The sequence below is a fragment of the Protopterus annectens genome, chromosome 13.part0 (assembly GCF_019279795.1).
Source record: "Protopterus annectens isolate FY-2018-M chromosome 13.part0, PAN1.0, whole genome shotgun sequence".
NCBI lineage: Eukaryota > Metazoa > Chordata > Ceratodontiformes > Protopteridae > Protopterus > Protopterus annectens.
In genome coordinates, this window is record NC_056747.1 from 561,571,450 (window position 1) to 561,586,173 (window position 14,724).

Below are 14,724 nucleotides of genomic sequence, written 5' to 3' on the forward strand. Positions count from 1 at the left end.
GATAACCTTCTGAATGGAATAACTTAAATCACTGGTTCAAATATCACTGCAGAGATCATTTATGTCTTCTTCTCATCCACATATTTTATCTATATAAAAACATCAAGCGACAAATTTGGAAACCTTCTCTAATTAAACCCCTCCCAAAGCAAATCAACCCAGAACAAACTTCTCACTTCCATCTAATATCTATCGTCCCAGTTCTGGGCAAACTTCTAGAAAAGATAGTCTACACTCAACTCTCTCTCTCTCTCTCTCTCTCTATCCAACAGTGCCATCTCTTCTCCTCCAAACAGCATGGATTCTGGCCTGGATGAAGTACTGTGACAGCACTCTGGTCCCTAAACTGATGACATCCTGCAAAACTCTGACTTCATTGACCACAATCTTCTCCAAAATAAACTAAATTAAACTAGTATCAATCCAGACACCAGCTCCTAGTGTAGAAACTTCCTCAGTCACAGACACTTTAGAGCTAATATAGGATCTTCCCAATCAGAATCTTCACCTATTACACAAGGGATACCACAAGGATCCAATCTTGCCCTTCCTCCTATTCTCCATATTCATTACCAAACTTCATTATGACCTTCCATATCTCCCCCTTATCTCTAAGCTGATGACATGGTCATTTAGTCAGGTCACTCTCACACCAACATTCAATGCCAATGCCAGCTGGATATACATGAGCTCCACCAATGGCTCATAAACCATAAACTACTACTCATCCCTAGGAAGACCAACACTATGCGTTTTGGAACTCCACAGAAAATTCACCAAGCATCTAGCTGTTTAACTATCTTTGACTTACACAACCATTCTGTAAAGCCAACCTCTACCTTGTGATACCTAGAATTATGGCTTGATCAATCACTAAATTTCCATTTCCACGTAGACAAAGTGAGAGCCAAAATAAACTCCTTGCTCTTCTGGGTCAAAAAGGTTTCTGTTTTTCTATCCCAAACAGACAGAGCAGCCAAAGGAGTTCTCATTTCTCAACTTGAACATGGCCATCAAAATGTTGCTTCTGCCTCCAAGAAAAACACTGACACAGTCCAGACCATCTGTAACAGTATCTCCTGATTCATTACAAACTCAGCTCTCTGTGATCATCACTGTATCGCCCTAGAAAAAGCTAAATGGCTACCCATAAAACAAAGATCGTACCTACTTTTAGAATCCCAGCTCTATAAACTATGCCAACTCAACACATTTACTCCTCTTACAGCTGACTTCATGAAAAAAACTCCTCATACAATCTGAAACACTACTCACAAGCCACACCAACTCTCATTACCCCTAGAACTAAACTCCACAACACTGCACATAATTATTCCTCTCAGGCATCTATTCTTTGGCAAGTTCACCCCATTGACATAAAAGAAATCAACATTTATTTCAAATTCAGAATGCAGTTCAAAAAAACACTTCTGCATTCATGCCAAATGCTCCTGCTTTATTACAGAACATACCACAAATAAACTATTTATTTTCCAAGTGTCTTCTCCTCTCTCGAGATTTACTGAAGTTTGACCCAATTTGGAACCTAATGTATATATTGTACATTACACTTTGCTTGCTTGTACTTTGTACTGTACTTGTTCACTAGAATGTATATATACATTTTTTTCTATTTAATCAGTCTGAACTACTCTGTAATTGTTTACATTTCTGTATTTTTTGTTTCTAAAATGTTTTGTATTTAAGTGCTAGGATGATAGGCAATGAACAGTAGGAAGACATTAGGACAGCATTTTTATACAGTGTGCTGTTTCTAGAAGGTGAAATGTGTCTGCGATAAAATTATGTACTGGGAAAGTCCAAATGGGTAGAAGCCCATGATTATAGGAGGCCCGGGGAGAAAATCTCCAAATTTTTACTGAACATTTTAAGAACAATAATTTTACAATCTTTATAAATAAAACAAAAAACATCTGCAGTTTAAATAATTATAACAGATTAGACCTAATATAAAAACATTGATTAAAAATCTATACAAGGTATATATGGCAATCATTTAATATTCAGAGAAATTTTAGACAGTTTGTATCAAAATTCAAGGTAGGTTAGTCTAATAGGAATAGGAATTACAATATGAAGTGAGGGGAAAAACAGGCTTATGGTATATTTAGAGAGAAAGTCAGGAAAGAGACTTAGATAGCAGTAAAGAAGTAAGTGAAGAAGGAAGAATAGGGAGGTATACGGAATGAAAAGGTACTTGTTCACATTTAGGGATATAGTTTATCCTGGTTTTGAGCAAGAACAGAGCCAGATTTTAGTTAGGAAGCCTTTCAGAGTGGTTTTGAAATATGGGAGGGAGGGAATAGACCTGACTGATACAGGTAAGGAGTACCAGGCCTTAGCAGCCTTGTATGAGTACAAGACAATGCTCAGCAGATTTGCTAGGTTTGTAGACAGACAGGAGTTTTTGGTCACTGGATCATAATGAACAACTGGGAACATAGTTGTGTAGAATTTTTTTTGTGCTGGATAGGCAGATGCATGCTGGATAATTTTATAGGTGGTAAGAAGCTGTACATATGTTAATTGATTAGGCAGTTCTAACCAATTTAAGCTTTTCAGTGCTATACAGTGGTGGGTTCTGAAAGGGGTATGTGCTGCAAATTTAGCAGCTTTGTTATAGCATTTTCAAGTATTAATTTTTGTGAAGCCTGGAGGTTAGTAAGGATGGGAACACTATAAAGTGTTGTGGGGAGGAGATAAGTAGTGGCAAGTGTAGTTTTAGTTACGTTGGTGAGAAATTTTTGGCTCTGTAAAGCATCCCTAGTTTTTGATGCAGGTCGATTGTAAGATCATCATTCATTATCACCCTTAATAGTTTACTATGAGAAGTGACTTCAATGGTTGTATTATCAAGAGAGAGAGAACTTTAAATTTAGTTTTTTCATGAGAGAGAGGGATTTATTTATATACATACATACATACATATATACTCTCTATAGATTACTTGTTAGAATTTCTGTGTAGCCATTGATAGCAGTGGGGGTAGTTTTACCTCATCACTGATATTCTAACCTGCCTTATATAAGCGGTACATTTTGAGTTATCTCTGCTTATTGTCTGAGCTTTGGCCGGCTAACATCTACCTGAAATCAACTGGATGCATAAGTGAATTTAAGTACACTTTTATCTGCTCTTTTTCATATAGTACTGTATTTAATTTATTTGTTTGTGTTTTTCACAGAATATTAACTCAACTGAAGTTGTGGCTGTCTCCCTACAGTTAGTTCCTCACCCACCCTCCCTGTTCTTGTTTTGGTGTTAATGTTGGTGGCTTTGAAACTGCCTGCCCCTCTTGTAGATTTGTATTTGGATACTCCTTCTGGGCCCATCTCAATTGCTCACTCAACTGAGTGCAGTGAGATCATATTGTGATTTCAGGCACTCCTACTGTGTACAAAGAGAGCATTTGGGAAGGACAACCCCTGTAGCCTCTTAATCCTGCTCTGTTCCCTCCCTCAAAAAAAAAAAATATATATAAAATATATAAAATATATATATGACTGAAATAATGTAACGAATAAGCAACGGAGTAAACCAAGCAGGAACCAGGCCGAAAATTGCAGTAACTGAAGCAAAAAGGCACAGTCACTAATTCCTCCAGTAGATAAAAACAGGCACCAAGATAAAAAACACAGTCACATAGTCCTCAAATAATAAAAACAATCCGGGGTATTTATTGCAAAGGAAGGTAAGCGCTTTCGCAGTTAAGCTTCATCAGACCAAACACAAAATATTAAAATGCACTCCATTTAAATAAACGGTAATAAGATGTCACCCAGTCACAAGGACACATTAATTAAAATAATTAAAATAATTGAGGCTAATTAAAGCTAAAAAACAGCATTCTCTTACAAGTACTATATGGACAAAGATACAGGGAATAAATATATATATATGAAACAGTATGTATAATAAATATACATAAGTATATGTACTGCACTGTTGGTACTCTCATGTACAAAAATAAAAAGCAAATAGAAAACAACTGTTATAAGCTGTTTACTTCTCAAGTCTTCTTTTCTTTAATAAGGGCTTGATAGAAGCCCTCTCATTCAGACCTCTACCTCTATCTGCACGGAGCATGATAATCCAATAAGTCTCCCTATGTTCCATATGTGTAATGACATCACCTTCCCTAACATTGGGGGAAATAGTCTCAATGACACTAAAATTAAATGTGTGAGATTCTCCCAGTCCCAGGATATGTTTAGAGAGTGCATTGTATATGGAACCTTTCCTAATATTATAGATGTGCTCCCTCATTCTATCACGCAGCACCCTGTCGGTGTTACCAACATAAAAGGAGCTGCAGGCAACGCACTCTGCTAAATAAACAACATGGGGAGTCATGCAATTTACATGAGCATGAAAAGTAAATTCTCTGCAGAGGTCTGGATGATAGAAAGTATCAGAAGTATTAATAAAAGAACAAAAATTACAATCACCACATGGCATAGTGAGACCAAAAGTAAAGGCCGTAGTGCTTGATCCCTTATCATAGCAGAGTAGCCTCTTCAAATTTTTTTGGTTCTTAAATCGAAACCTGGGTTTATCACCAACAATCCTACCAATATCATCATCTACCTGTAAGATTGGCTAATGTAATGAAAACAAGCTAGTGATATCTCTGTGGTCACTAGTATAAAAAAGGGGGATCCTAATCCCACTTGTGCCCACACTGGGCTCATTACCACTAATAGCACCTGTCTCACATACTGGTCCAAAATACGGACATGCTGTTGTAGACCTTAACTGATCTATATTGGACCAATGTCTATTAATCTCATTGAGGCTATACCCCCTAGCTAATAACTTCTTTTCTAAACTTCCCATCTCTTCCAAAAATACATCCAAAGTAGGATTTAATCTAGAGGCCCTCATCCCTTGTCCTTTTATCAGTTTCTGAAAAATGTATCCGGGATGCATGCTAGACCTGAACAGAAAAGCATTACTATGACATGTTTTACGATGGACACCACTGTTAATTGTATGATCATGTAGTTTCTCAATACAGAGATCTAAAAACTCAATACGAGTAAATGAACAGTTGAATGTAAACTTCAAACAATTAGTCAAACCATTCATGGTCTCATGAAAAGCCACTAAACTATCCAATGAACCTCTCCATAACAAGAACAAATCATCGACAAAACGCCGATAAAATAGAACATGCTCCCTAAAACAAGATGGTATTCTCCCAATGCGCAAGAAACATATTGGCATAGCTATTGGCACATGAAGTGCCCATAGCTACGTCATGTTTCTGCCTTTCCATTAACTAGTCAAGTCCAGATACTGACTTGCTGTATCCAGGACTGTTGGTAAGCTTCTGAGCCCACCAAGCCTTTCTGTGTTGGAGGGAAGCCTTCTAGCTTATCAGTGGGAGTGGTAAGCACTAGGTAGCCTATCCTCCATGGGAAGAGTGAGTTTTGGCCCAGAAATTGTAGTTTATTTGGCCGTTTGGGCAGTTTTCCATCTCTTTCAACTTGCTGGCTTAAAAGCCTGCATTTGTACTTGTTCCCCACCTTTCCTGTAACTAGTCTAGTCCAGGTACAAATTTTCTGTATCCAGGACTCTTTGTAAGCTTCTGAGCCCCCCAAGCCTTTCTGTGTTAGAGGGAAGCCTTCTAGCTTATCAATGGGTGTGGTAAGTACTAGGTAGCCTGTCTACCACAAGAGGAGAGGTTCTTGGCCCAGAAATTGTAGTTTACTTACCATTTGGACAATTTGTCCATCTCTTTCAATTTTCTGGTTTAAAAGACCACATATGTGCTTGTTTCCCATCTTTCCTGTAACTAACCTACTGGGTAGCACTAGAAAGCCTTAAACTGATACAAGCCTTCTAGCTTAGAAGAGAGACTTTCTTGCTGTACTTAACTGTTTTCTGCCTAAACACAGCTAAACGCAGATTTTCCAGCATTTATTGTGATTTAAAAGCTTGTTTTTTTCAAATATTGTACTTATTTGACTGCCTGCACTTTTTAAAAAGTTTTTTTGTTTAAATAATTTGTTTAACTGTTGTAGGCTACACACTAAACTGTGATAGCCTTTTCTGATCGTTTGTAGTCGTTTAAAGCTGTTTTAAGAGTATTTTTTACTGTTTTTGCCTTATCTTTGCAAAAAAAAAACTAAAAACTTCCTTGTTTCCCACCTTTCCAAGCTAGAATAGTCCAGCTTTCAGGCTAGTGCTGAATTCAGGGCTGTGATACTAGTTTCTGAGTTGTCCATACCTTACTTGGATAGAAGGAAGTTTCTCTGTTCATCTGTGAGAAAGGGGAGGTTTGAGCAACCTATCTGTCCCTGGAAGAGTGGTTCCAGCCCAGAAGTTAGTAGTTTATTGGCCATTTTCAGCTAATTTCTCTCTCTTTCATTTCCCTACTATAAAAATTGCGTTTGCACGATTTTGCACACTGGGCAGCACTGGTTAGCTACGGTTAAATTATTCCGGGCTCCACTAAGTCTCCTCTTCAGTTTTTCCCTTGAAACTAGTCTAGCTCTCAACCTAAGCACTCAAAAAGCATCCTACAGCCCAGCACTTGCTCAGACTTAATAGCAAGCACTAATATAACCTGACACTTATCGCCCAGCAGGGCAAGGCTCTTTATTCACCCCTCACCAACCAAGCGACTAAGCAGCTCATCCTACTATTCAGGCATGACCAAAGGGCAATTTCAGGTGTACTCTCCAGTCCAGCTGGTGAATCTGGGTATCCTGAGGCAATGTTACAATTGCCTCAAGTACACAGACAACCCTCTCCTCCTACCACAAAACACTAACATATGGGAGAGATGCAATTATACAGCCAAACTGGAAGCTAAGCTGTCTCCACCCAAGACTGGAACAGACAGTCAAGAGGAGAAGGTTAACACTTGCACCACACCTTCAGTTGCACACAGACCTACTAAAACAGCACTGGCAAAAAATACACATAAATAGACAAAATCATACTCAAAGGTTCTAAATAAAAACCTGCAAAAGCTTCGGAGAACTCCAAAGCAGTCACGCAAACAACCTGCACCTCCCATCACAAACCAGACAACACATAAAACACAAAATCAGTGTACCGCACAATCACAATCCTTAAGGCGAAATAACATACCTAACACACTGGTAATAGGTGACTCTATAGTCAGGCATACTGACGTCCCACTCACTAGGCTGGACAAGCAGAAAGTTACTGTTAGCTGCCTGTCAGGTGCCAGAATCCGCCACATAACACAAGCACTCAGGTCACTCCAGAACAAGTACAAATATGGCTCTGTCATAGTTCATGTTGGTGTGAATGACCTGAGACGTACCTCCCTGGACTACATGAAAAGAGACATGGAAGAGCTCTCTGATCATGTAGCCCAGGCTGGTATGACCCTGACCCTGAGTAGCATCCTGCCTTCACCAAGAATGATACCTCAGTATAAAGAAAAAATTATAAATTACAACAACTGGCTACGTTTCTGGTGTCATTCAAAGGGGATCCAGTGTCTGTCAGCCTGGGACAACATGCTCGACAATACGCGTTGCTTCGCAAGAGATGGCTTGCACCTGTCACCCCTAGGCTTTTGAATACTGGCCAAGGCTCTTGTTGCCCCCTTAGTGCCTTTTTTAGGCAAGGCTCAAAAGTCAAACCCACCTCTGTAAACAGCACAATTAACAAAAAACTGAGGATTATGTTACTCAACGCCAGGAGTTTAAATCTCAGAATGCACGCGCTTGAAGCACTCCTCAGTATGGAGAATGTCGACATCTGTGCAGTAATTGAAACCTGGTTCAAGGCTCCAGAGAGCACCCCAGCACTACTGGGCTATAACTCATACCACACGTTTCAGCCACAAAACATGGACTGAAACACAAAAGGAGGGGGTGTATCCATATTCATCAAGGATACCTACACCTCCAGGTTGGTGGCGCAGCATGATACCTCTGAAATCATCCATGTGCAACTAACATCGGGCAAATCTGCAATGCAAATTGTGGCCTGCTACAGATCACCCTCCATGACCCAGGACCACCGTTCCACCTTTATGGAGACACTGGAAAACATGAAGGTCGTACCAAACACCCTGATATTGGGCGATTTCAATTACCCTACCATTCACTGGAAAAACTACTTGAGTACAAACTCCCAGGCCCAGCGCTTCCTGGAATTCACCAGTTCAAACACCCTGGATCAGCTGGTAAACTCCCCTACCAGAGGTAAAAACATACTGGACCTGGTCATCACCAACATGGGCGACAGGTGTTCCACACCGGAGGTCAACCCGTCACTGGTTAGATCCGACCATAAACTAATCACTCTGGATGTCCACACCCCACCACCACCCACAACTAAGAAAACCACAGTAAAAAACTTTTCTAAAGCAAACTTCACCTTACTCAAGACAGAGGTGATAAGTTTCACAGCCCCCACGCTAAAGGATAATGCTGCCCAAGATGCAGAAACCTTTACAAATGCACTCTATGAGCACCTACAATGATGCATGGATTGTGCCATCCCTAGCAAAACCAAGACTCACTCCTCTAAAAGAAGGAAACCAGTCTGGTGGACCCCTGCCATAAACAGGCTATACAATCGAAGGAGGAAACTAGTTCAGAAAAAAAGCAAATCCCAAGAAGGAAAGACATCCCTGATCAGTATCAGTAAAAACTACGGTCTCTCATGAAATCATCCAAGGCTAACTTCGAAAGAAAAATAGCCAAGGATTCAAAAGATAACCACAAAGCCTTCTTTAGCTATGTTAAGAATCTAAGTGGCAACTCACTGATATGCACTGAACTAGTGCAAAATAGCACAAAATATACTGGACCTACTGATATTGCCAACATCCTGGCAGATAGATTCAGTGCAAACTTCACCGCCCTCTCACCTCCAAAAGGGCCCACAACAATACCGGAAAAGTGTAGTGTCCCAAAAATCACAGACACACAGGTGAAAACAGCCCTTTCAAAAGGCAAAAACACAGCATCAATGGGACCAGATGGTGTCCCAGGCTGTGTCTTGCACGAACTACAGAATGAACTAACCCCCGACCTAAACACGCTGTTCAACCTCAGCCTCTCCACAGGTTACATGCCAATTGAATGGCGCACAGCAATGGTTATTCCTCTCCACAAAGGAGGGGCCACAACTGACCCTGGTAACTATCACCCCATAAGCCTGACTAGCCTGGTTGGCAAGGCTATGGAGCGCATCATCATAGAACTCATTAACAAAGACATTTGGAACCTCCAAACACTTGACCCGACCCAGTTCGGCTTTGTTAAGGGCAGATCATGCCTACTAAACCTGGTTGACTTCTTCAAGACAGTCACCAAGGCCAGAGACAAGGGAAAGGTGGTTCACGCAGTCTACCTTGACCTCACCAAGGCTTTCAACACCATTCCCCACTCAGGTATTACAGAAAAACTAATCAGCCTAAACATAAACTCCTACGTCACAAGATGGGTTGCCAACTGGCTTACAGACAGAACTCACACGGTAAGAATAGCATGCTCCAGGTCAGACTCTAAACCAGTCAAAAGTGGTGTCCCATAAGGCTCAGTCCTGGGACCCCTACTGTTTGGCATATACTTCTCAGAAGTACAGGCAAACACAGGAGGACTATGGCTAACCAAGTCCACCGATGACTGCAAACTGGAAGCCATAACTGACTCTCCGGCTGACACGGACATCCTCCAAAAGGGCCTTACTAAGATGGACAACTGGTGCCAAAGTCATGGCCTCAAGCTAAATGCAAAAAAATGCAGTCATCCCGTTTGGGAAAAACAAAACACCCACGAATTACCACATAGGTGGCAGCCCCCTTAATACAGAAGAGGTAATAAGAGATCTGGGGACCCAGGTAGATAGCAATCTCTCCTTTGACAATCATATTGCCAAAGTAGTTAGGAAATCCTTCTATGTGGCCCATTTAATTACTAAAGGGTTCGCATCTAGAAATAAAGAGGTTATAGTGCCCCTCTACTCGTCACTGATTAGACCCATCCTAGAGTACAACGCCCCATTTGGGAAGTACCTCACAAGCCACTTCCAACAGCTGGAAAGACCACAAAAGTACCTCGCCAAGAGGATTACTGGCCTCAAACATATGTCCTATGCAGCCTGACTGAAAAAACTCTGGCTGTACTAAGTGGCATATCGCTTACTCTGAGGTGATCTCTGCCTGACTTACAAAGCCATGTCCAACTCAGAACTGATGGAAATGCTCCACCTAAAGAAATCTGAGCCATGCACTCTAGTGAGCTAAACTTCGCCACAACAATAAACAGAACATGCTGGAGGGATAAATTCCTGTCACAGAGATTCCCCATGCTTTGGAACAAAATTCCAAATTATATCAGGCAGAGCCCCTCACTAACACTCTTCAAGAGGAACCTTGATGAGTGGATGGGTAACAGAAAATACACCCCTGGGATCACGTCATTGGCTCTGCTTGACAGAGGATCAGTTAATTAATCAATGGGGCAGCGAAAGCCGACACACTCTGGCTAGGCTTATAAATGCCCTCGGGCAGATAGCCTAGTACCTACCTATGAACTTATATGTATATATACAGCTCACTTGGTTGAACTGCAATGCATTTTGAGGAACGTCAGTTTTGTGCACATTGAATTGGGTAATTTCTAAGTTTGTCAACAAAGAGTGAGTGTGTGTGTGTGTGTGTGTGTGTGTGTGTGTGTGTGTGTGTGTGTGTGTTTTGGTTTTGTGTAAGGATTAGGTAAGGGGTAGTTTTACTGTTGGGAGTGTGTGTGGTGAGTGTCCTAGCTTTCTTGTGTAGTAAGAGTGTTACAGAAAGGGTTTTTTAAGGTAAGGTGTATGGATTATAGTTAGGTTTAGGGACAGGGGCTGGGTTGACATGCATCATCAGGGTGGAGAAGGGTTGCCAACTTTACTTTAGTCATGCATGCAAACCATAATCCTGCCCTTAACCCTAATCATACACCTTAACCTAAATAAAAAAAAACTTTCCATATCACTGCCTCTATTCAGACAAATTTGAGCTGAATATATGTGGTAAGGTTAGAGTAAGTAAATCAAAAAGGGAAATGTGTATTTGTGTCATTTATTTTAGTATTCCATATTATAAATGGCCAACATGTTTTTTTTTTAGTCTTCTGTTTGTCAATTATTTGCAATATCAACCATTCAGGATATAAACATATGGGTGTCATTCAAGTGGTCTATCACTTTATATAGTAATATTTGATCCAATGATATTTTGTAGTATATTTTATAAGTTATAACTTTGATAAGAAGAAAATATTTATGATTTTGTGATCATTGGTATGAATTTTCTTAAAGATTTATAAGTAATATTGCAGTTTGCTTTACCGCAGTATACTTGACTGAGTAAGGTGGTAGTACACTTCCAGTGTTTTTCCATTTCTTTCACTATAGTTGGACTCTGGAGCTGTTATATATAAGTTGGGGGTGTAGTAGAAAACGGGGACCATTGGAAAAGCAAGCAATGGGAAGACTACATTGCTTTAAATGTATCATAAGTTTATGAAGCATGTCCTTTTACACATACCAGATCACTGGACATTAGTAACCAAAAAAAACAATGGATGAATCACTGTTTAACAGCTATATCCATAAAGATAAAGTTCCTAGACTGCAGTAAGTATAGACGGATAACATTTTATAGCAACCTTCTAAACTTTCTTTCAGCATTATTTAATACTAGTGGTTGACAGCACAAAAACAAATGAGTAAAAAGATGGATTATATTCATTAATGTCTCTGATGAGAAACAAGCAAAGAAGAATTAAGACTGCACTGATCTAGCAGAGATGCATTTGGAAATCAGATGAGCCAGATAGAAGGCTTTCTAAACTACTGTGAGGACCTAATGGCCAGATGATAAGGAATTATCAACAAGAATGAGAGAGTAATAAGATAATAACAAGTAATGAGTAAGATCTTTTATGACAGTGTCAGATTGGAATGGTCTGTCACCTACATGATAAGTGAAAATGTTTTGTGTATGCAAAATGAACTGTGCTACATTTTTCACATTTATTTTGAGGCCATTGTCTTTGCACCATTTGCTAACTTTGTGTACTCCATGTTGAAGCAATTTTGAGTTAGTGGAAGATCAAACAGGCACGCAATTTACAGGTGCCTGCAAATTTAACCATAAGCCAGGAGTTTTGTCCTAAAGATCTTAGGAAAACCATTAAATTCCAATAATTTTGTAACACTTTTTCAAAAGAGTTGCCTGAAAAAGAACAATGTTCACTTTACCTTAGAGATGAATGCCCCTAAAATATAAAATATAAAATTGTCAAAATAAAAATTAACATGAGTTTAGATTTACTGTTGTTGATCAAGTTCTGCCTGGCAAGCAGGGGGGAGCATGGACACTGTTGCTTGAAATTAGGGAATTGTTTTGGCAACTAAGTTTTGATGCTTTTAGGCTTCCAAGCTTGAATAAAAATTGCCTTATAGCAATAGTTTGTTAAAAAAGAAGGCATTAGAGAGAGAGAAAATGCACAAAAATGTTTGTTTTTAAAAACAACCTATACTGTCAATCATTCATAGTACTTTGAAAAATAATTTAAATGAAAATAAGAGTTTATTTTTACTGTGACAATTTTATATTTTAGGGGCATTCACCTCTAAAGTAAAGTGAACATCATTCTATTTTAGGCAACTGTTTTGAAAAAGTGTTACAAAATTATTGGAATTTAATGGTTTTACAGAATTGGGAAGTTTTTGTAACATCTACAGTAAGTGTTTGGGGTTTAACAACAGCTCTGGTGCACTCGGGCATTTACCTCTTTAAGAAATCTGGCTGTATGTAATCATGTGATCAAAAGTGGTTTTAAAGGGGGCGTGGCCAAGGATGAACACAGGATAGCAGCAGATTTCTTCAGCTCCACCAATTTCATTACATTGACAGGAATTAATTACTTAAAAAATTTATTTTTGAAGTAATTTTCTTTCTAAATATGTTTGTTTTATATAGTTCTTGAACTATATCTAAAAAAGAAAGGAAATCTTAATAATATTCCTGTCAGAAATTACTTTGGAAATTTTACTGTCAGTTTATCAGTCTGAAATGAGTTCCAGTAAGACAAATTCTCAAGACTCCAACATCAAGAAAGAACTTCAGTCTCTGATAATTATAGGCCAGCAACTTACTGCTAAGATGGATAAAATGGATACTAAAATAGACACTTTCATAGAAAAAACTACAAAACAAATAGACTTGTTACATATGGACCTGCAACAACAGAAGATCCAGATGACAGGCATAGAAGAAGGTGTGAATGACATGGAAAATAGAATACAAGAAGAGGAAATCAACATTGAGTTTCTGCTGAAACAAAATACACATTTACAAACAAAGCTGGATGACCTGGAAAATAGATCTAGGCGCAATAACATTAGGATTTTTGGACTGCCAGAAAATATTGAAGGTAACAATATTACTTCTTTTTAACAACATGGCTCCCTAAAACTTTAGATTTACCAGAAGCATTCTCTTTTGGTATCGAAGAGCACATAGATCTATAGCTAATACTAACTCTAACAAAAACTATCCTAGATCAGTTATAGTTAGATTTCTATCATCTTTTGATAAAGAGATGGTTCTTAAATCTGCTTGGGCTAAAGCTCCTGTTAAGATTAATGAAACAACTGTGCGTTTTGACAATGACTATTCTTCCATGGTATTAGCTAAAAGAAAAGTTTTTCTGCCACTAATAAGGGAGCTTAAAAAGCACAGTTTAAAACATACCTTCTGTTTCCTGCCAAGCTTAAAATCTTCCTTCCTGATGGTCCTAAAATTTTCGATGACTTAGACTCTGCTTTACTGTTTATCAAAAAAATAAGATTTTGGAAAAATAGAAGAAATGGAATGGGCTAGTCCTTCGTTAAAGAGACTGGCAACTGAAACTTCGTGGAAGACTTCAGAGAAGAAGAAGAGACTAAAAACAAATGATTTGTACTATGTTTTTTTCTCTCTCATCATTTTATTTTATTATTAATCTTTTTAAATATAGTTCCTGCATTTCCAAGAAGCAACAAATATTTTGAAAAGATTTAATCAAAGTTATTCTCTGTGTGCAAAGAAATGTTTTGTTTCATAACTAGTCAAAATATCTGGAGATTTAATGGCAAGCTGTGATTTAACTTGTTTCTCTTTCTGAAGAGGAAAAATAAGGTCAGTAATTTGATACATTTTTTTTTTTCCTTTAAAAGTTTATATGTTCTTCAAATGCTATTCCTAATTATACTTTCTTGATTACACTGCTTATGCTTGTTTGTAAATAATCTGTCATGCTTTAACTAATAATAATTAGAACTAAATAATAGTAAATAATATGTTTTATTTTTAACTCTATTAATATAAACAGTAAGTAACATTCTATTGTATATACTTCTTATAGCTTTCTCTTACATTTTTTTTATTTCTGCCTTACACCCTTTTACTTTCTACTCTCTTTTCTTTTCTTTATTAATATATAGAAATGCTTTTGATCATATAGACACAGTAAATAATAAGATTTGCATAGGAGTTGAGTTGGGACAAAATGTTGAGTTTTGTTACTTATTAATAATTTTGGGCTTGATTTCACTTACATAGAGTCTGTAATAACCTGTAGAATGCATTGTGAAGGTTTTGTCATGTTTAGATGCATTTACACTGCTAAATGAATGTTTGTCACTAGTTTTTAATAAGTTTCCCACCAAAATGTT